The sequence below is a fragment of the Triticum urartu genome, chromosome 2 (assembly GCF_003073215.2).
Source record: "Triticum urartu cultivar G1812 chromosome 2, Tu2.1, whole genome shotgun sequence".
In the NCBI taxonomy this organism is placed as follows: Eukaryota; Viridiplantae; Streptophyta; class Magnoliopsida; order Poales; family Poaceae; genus Triticum; species Triticum urartu.
The window spans coordinates 463690338-463696677 of record NC_053023.1 but is presented as its reverse complement, the minus strand read 5'-3'; positions in this window follow the sequence as shown (position 1 = coordinate 463696677).

The following is a 6340-nucleotide window of genomic DNA, read 5'->3' as shown; positions in this document are numbered from 1 at the left end:
GCTCCACGATGACCTCCTTCTTGCAGTCCTCCTGGTCTTGGTCTTGTTGCACCGAAACGGCAACCTTTGCCCAATGCCTCGGTACTCCGCGACTGCGCTTGCCCCCTTTGCACCAAAGGGGAAAGGAGGACACTGCGCGGGCTGGCACCCGCCTGGCGCCCTTGGTCGTCATGGCTTGCATCACGGGGACCTCGTGAGGTACCCCGCCTTGATCTCTCTGCCTCCTCGCGAGCCAGCCTGGTGAGGCCGTGCCTGAGGAAGCTCCGTGTCGTCCGCCCCTCGAGGCTTGGCCCCTCGCGGGGGTCTTGGGTCTGTGTCGATGAAGATGGGCCGTGCTGGGGCCCCCTTTGAGCCACGCCGCAGGCCGTAGGCAGGCAAGTCTGGGGACCCCCGTTCCCAGAACGCCGACACCCGAGTGAGAGGCTTGCTCATCACTCGGTAGGATTTTAAAACTTAGGCAAGTACTGGACTGCAGCTAAGCCCCCGAGTGAGAGGCTTGCTCATCACTCGGTAGGATTTTTAAAACTTAGGCGAGTACTGGACTGCAGCTAAGCCCCCGAGTGAGAGGCTTGCTCATCACTCGGTAGGATTTTTAAAACTTAGGCGAGTGCTGGACTGCAGCTAAGCCCACGAGTGAGAGGCTTGCTCATCACTCGGTAGGATTTTTGAAACTTAGGCGAGTACTGGACTGCAGGTAAGCCCCCGAGTGAGAGGCTTGCTCATCACTCGGTAGGATTTTTTAAACTTAGGCGAAACGGATTCGCAGCTAAGCCCCCGAGTGAGAGGCTTGTTCATCACTCAGTAGGATTCTTTAAACTTAGGCGAAACGGATTCATAGCTAAGCCACCCACTAGGGGATTTCAGAAACAAACGTAAACAATCGACAATCTTTTTAGAAGACTGTAAAACTCTTGTCTTTGATAAACAAACTATAAAGGTGCTTCTTATTACATCTCAATAGACTGAGTGCTTAAGTATAAAAGGGGCGGAGCAGCTCCACATTCCTGGCGCGCGGCTTGTCTTTCTTGTGCTCGACGTTGTAGAGGTGGTACGCTCCATTGTGGAGCACTCTGGTGACCATGAAGGGGTCTTCCCAAGAGGGAGCAAGCTTGTGTGGTTTCTGCTGATCCACTCGGAGAACTAAGTCTCCCTCTTGAAATGCTCGACCCCTCACGTTTCTGGCATGGAATCGACGCAGGTCTTGCTGATAGATGGTTGATCGGATCAAGTCCATCTCTCTTTCTTCTTCCAGGAGGTCAACTGCATCCTGCCTTGCTTGTTCTGCTTCTTCCTCTGTGAAAAGCTCAACTCGGGGTGTATTGTGGAGCATGTCACTCGGAAGTACAGCTTCGGCTCCATAAACCAAGAAAATGGGGGTTTGCCAGTCGACCGATTGGGAGTTGTCCTCAATCCCCATAATACTGATGGAAGTTCATCGACCTAGGCTCCTGATGCGTGTTTGAGGTCACGCATCAGTCGGGGTTTTAGTCCTTTGAGAATCAATCCATTTGCTCTTTCAGCTTGCCCATTCGACTGGGGATGGGCGACTGAGGCATAGTCGACTCGAGTACCTTGTGAAGCACAGAAAGTCCTGAACTCATCAGAATCGAAGTTTGATCCGCTATCAATGATGATGCTGTGTGGAACACCATATCTGAATGTTATCTCTCTGATGAAGCTGACAGCAGTACTGGCATCAAGGTTCTTGATAGGCTTGGCTTCAATCCACTTGGTGAACTTGTCGACTGCTACAAGCACATGAGTGAATCCACTCCTTCCAGTCCTCAAAGGTCCAACCATATCCAACCCCCAAATAGCAAAAGGCCAGACAAGTGGAATGGTCTTCAGGGCTGACGCAGGCTTGTGAGACATGTTGGAGTAAAACTGGCAACCTTCACATTTGTCGACTATTTCTTGTGCCATCTCATTTGCCCCAGGCCAGTAAAATCCCGCTCGGTATGCTTTGGCCAAAATGGTCCGAGAGGATGCATGGTGACCACAGGTCCCCGAGTGGATATCATTGAGGATCACTCGACCTTCTTCAGGTGTTATGCATTTCTGGCAAACTCCAGTCACACTTTCTCTGAACAACTATCCTTTTATCACAGTAAAGGCCTTAGATCGACGGACGATCTGTCGAGCCTCTTCTTCATCTTCTGGAAGTTCCCTTCTAAGAATGTATGCGATATATGGTACTGTCTAATCGGGGGTGATGGCCAAAACTTCCATGATCAAGTCGACCATGGCTGGAATCTCGATTTCAGTTGGATCGGTGGCACTCTTCGGCTGTGGGGGCTCTTCAGTGAAGGGATATTCTTGAACTAAAGGTGTATGAATATGCTCCATGAACACATTACTGGGAATGGCTTCTCTCTTGGAGCCTATCTTTGCTAGATCATCGGCTGCTTGATTTTTCAGTCGAGGGATGTGATGGAGCTCTAACATCTCAAACCTCTTTTCTAACTTTCTTACTGCATTGCAATAACCAATCATGGCTGGGCTTCTAACGTCCCACTCCTTCATCACCTGATTGACCACCAAATCCGAGTCGCTATAGACCATGAGGCGATGGACGCCGAGTGAAATGGCTATACGCAACCCATACAGAAGTGCCTCGTATTCAACCTCATTGTTGGAGGAGTCAAAGTGAATCTGGAGAACATAACTGAGTTTGTCACCACGGGGGGAGACCAACACCACTCCAGCACCGGAACCATTCAGCATCTTGGACCCATCGAAGAACATGGTCCAATGCTCCGAGTGAATTTGGGCCGGAAGTTGCTATTCGATCCACTCGGCGAGGAAATCAGCTATTGCTTGGGACTTAATAGCCTTCTTTGCTTCAAACTTGATATCCAGGGGAAGGAGTTCAATTGCCCACTTTGCCACTCGACCAGTTCCATCTCTGTTGTTCAAAATATCTGATAATGGAGTGTCACTAACGACTGTAACGGAATGATCAGAGAAATAGTGTGCAACCTTCTTTGTGGTCATGTAAATTCCATAAACAAGCTTTTCATAATGGGGATATCTTTGCTTTGATGGAGTCAGAACTTCATAAACGTAATATACTGGGCGCTGAACTTTATAAGTTTTTCCTTCTTCTTCCCGCTCGACCATGAGTACTGTACTGACAACTTGTCCAGTGGCTGCAATGTAAAGCAGTAAAGGCTCTTTGCTGATTGGTGCAGCAAGCACCGGCTGGGTGGAAAGCATGGCTTTGAGCTCTACAAACGCTGCATCAGCTTCGGGAGTGCACTCGAACTTATCAGACTTCTTCATCAGTCGGTAAAGAGGCAGTGCCTTTTCACGGAGACGAGAAATGAATCGACTCAAGACGGCCAAACAACCAGTAAGCTTCTGGACATCGTGCACACGCATAGGGCGTTTCATTCGAAGAATGGCACCAACTTTCTCTGGGTTAGCGTCGATCCCTCGTTCAGAAACGAGGAAACCGAGTAACTTTCCACCAGGAACTCCGAATGTGCACTTTGATGGATTAAGCTTGATATCATACCTTCTAAGGTTGGCAAAGGTTTCGGCAAGGTCAGCCAACAGGTCGGAACCTTGACATGACTTGACTACAATGTCATCCATGTATGCTTCCACATTCCGACTGATTTGAGTGAGTAGACACTTCTGGATCATCCTCATGAATGTATCTCTGGTGTTCTTCAGGACGAATGGCATAGTGTCATAATAGAAACATCCGAATGGAGTGATGAAAGCCGTTTTTATCTCATCGGGTCCGTACAGTCGGATCTGATGGTACCCGGAATAGGTGTCCAAGAAGGACAAACGCTCACACCCTGCAGTTGAGTCGACAATTTGGTCGATGCGGGGAAGATGAAAATGATCTTTCAGGCAGGCCCGATTGATATGCTTGAAGTCAATGCACATGCGAAGTGAATCATCCTTCTTGGGGACCATGACAACATTGGCGAGCCACTCGAAGTGGTAAATCTCTCAGATGAACTCAGCTGCCAGGAGTCAAGATGGCAACGGGGACGAAACCCATCGGGTTTTGCCTTCCCAAACCCATCCCCATGAGAAAATCATAAACCCGTCCCCGTCCCCATCACCATGCGCGGGGCTAGTTTTCCGCCCGTCCCCTAAACCCATCGGGTTTCGGGGAACCCACTGGGAACCCACTAGAAAATCAAAATATTTAAATAAACATAGTGGCGACAAAGAACAACATTTCAGCAGCAAAACAAGCACATTTCAGCAGCATAACTTGAGAAAATTTCAATAAAAAACAATAGTAGATGGTTCAACATCTATATAGAGTGTATTTCAGCAGCATGATACCACATTTCAGCAACAAAGATGATCAGATTTCAGCCATACATGGTATTCTGAGGGAGAGAGAGAGAGTTGAGGGCTCGAGCGAGGGGGAAAGAGCGAGCGATACTGGCCAGCCGCGAGGGGTTGGTTTGGCCTCGACGCTGGGTGTGTGTGTGGGGGGGGCTCGGTCGCTCAGGCTCAGTCGCATGGGGTTGGGCCGGATCAGTGCTTGGGTAAAAAAATGTAATTTCACGGGTATTGCCGGGTTTCGGGTTCGGGGACTACCGAGACGGGTGTAAACCCACGAAACGTGTCGGATTGTATAATGTGCCCAACAATAGCCCCGCGGGGATGAAAAGATGCTTATCCCCGTCCCCTAATAGGGTAAAAACCCATGGGGATGCGGGTTTCGGGGCCCCATTGCCATCTTAAGCCAGGAGCCGAGCTACTTCCTCGCCAATTGCTTTTCTCTTCTGGACGGCGGACCGTCGGAGATGTTCCTTGACTGGTTTTACTTTTGGGTCGACTCGCAAATGATGCTCAGCTAGTCCCCTGGGTACACCCGGCATGTCAGAAGGTTTCCATGCAAAGATGTCCCAGTTCTCACAGAGGAACTGGGTGAGCGCTTCTTCCTATTTGCTGTCGAGTGTTGACAAGATATGGGTCGGAGCAGCATTGGGATCGGTCGGGTGAATATGAATCGGCTTCGTTTCCCCTGACGACTGACAGAGTCTGTGGCAGGCTTCTTGGCTCGCAGCAAATCACTCGGGTCTGCATTTTTCTGATACTCTTGCAGTTCCACTACTGCCACCTGTGCATCGGCAATTTTTGAGCCCTTATGGAAGCACTCTTCTGCCTTCTGCCAATTGGCAGTGACAGTGATTACTCCTCTGGGGCCAGGCATCTTCAATTTGAGATACAAGTAACATGGCCGAGCCATAAAACGTGCATAAGCGGGTCTCCCCAGAATGGCATGGTAAGCACTCTTGAAATCCACTACCTCAAACATCAACTTTTCCTTGCGGTAATTCTTGGAATCACCGAAAACCACATCAAGGGCGATCTAGCCGAGTGACTGAGTCTTCTTGCCAGGTATAACACCATGGAAACTCAGGTTGCTTTCACTAAGCTTGGGCATCGGAATGCCCATTCCCTTCAAGGTTTCAGCATAAAGGATATTCAAGCCACTGCCACCATCCATCAGCACTTTAGTCAGTCGAGTGCCTTCGACTACTGGGTCGACCACTAGTGCTTGCCTCCCAGGCGTGGCTATATGCGCTGGGTGGTCCGATTGGTTGAACGTGATGGCAGTCTGGGACCACTTCAAGTAACTGGGTGTTGCTGGAGCAACCATGTTCACCTCCCCGTTAATAACCTTCAATCGACTTTTGCTTTCAACATCAGCAAAAATCATGAGCGTGGAATTGACATTGGGAAAACCATCATCTTCTTCTTCTCTATCCTCACCTCTCTCCGACTCCTTTTCCTTCTCTTTGGGTTGTTTCTCTCGGAACTACTGGATCAGGAGACGACACTGTCGAGTGGTGTGTTTAGGGTAAATGAGATTCCCCTCTTCATCTTTTTTGGTATGAATATGGCAGGGTAAATCCAACACATCATTCCCATCTTGATCTTTAACCTTCTTGGGAGTCCAGGGCCCTTTGGGTTTTCCCTTGAATTTCCCTTGAGCAACAACTAAAGCTTCACCATGAGCAACTGGTTCGGCCTTTCGCTTCTGTTTCCGTCTGGAATTCCCTCCTCCGGTTTCTTGGGCGACTGTTTTATGTTTGCCACTCCGGAGTCGGTCTTCCTCTTCACCATTGGCATATTTGGTGGCAATCTCCATCATCCGAGTCAGAGTCATATCTCCTGTCCGACCAAATTTCAGATTCAACTCCTGATACTTGACGCCTTCCTTGAAGGCACAAATTGCTTGGTGATCTGACACATTCTTCACTGTATGGTGTAACGTGATCCATCTCTGGATATAATCCCTCAAGGTTTCATTCAGTTTCTGAACACAACACTGCAATTCTGTCAACCCCGCCAGCCT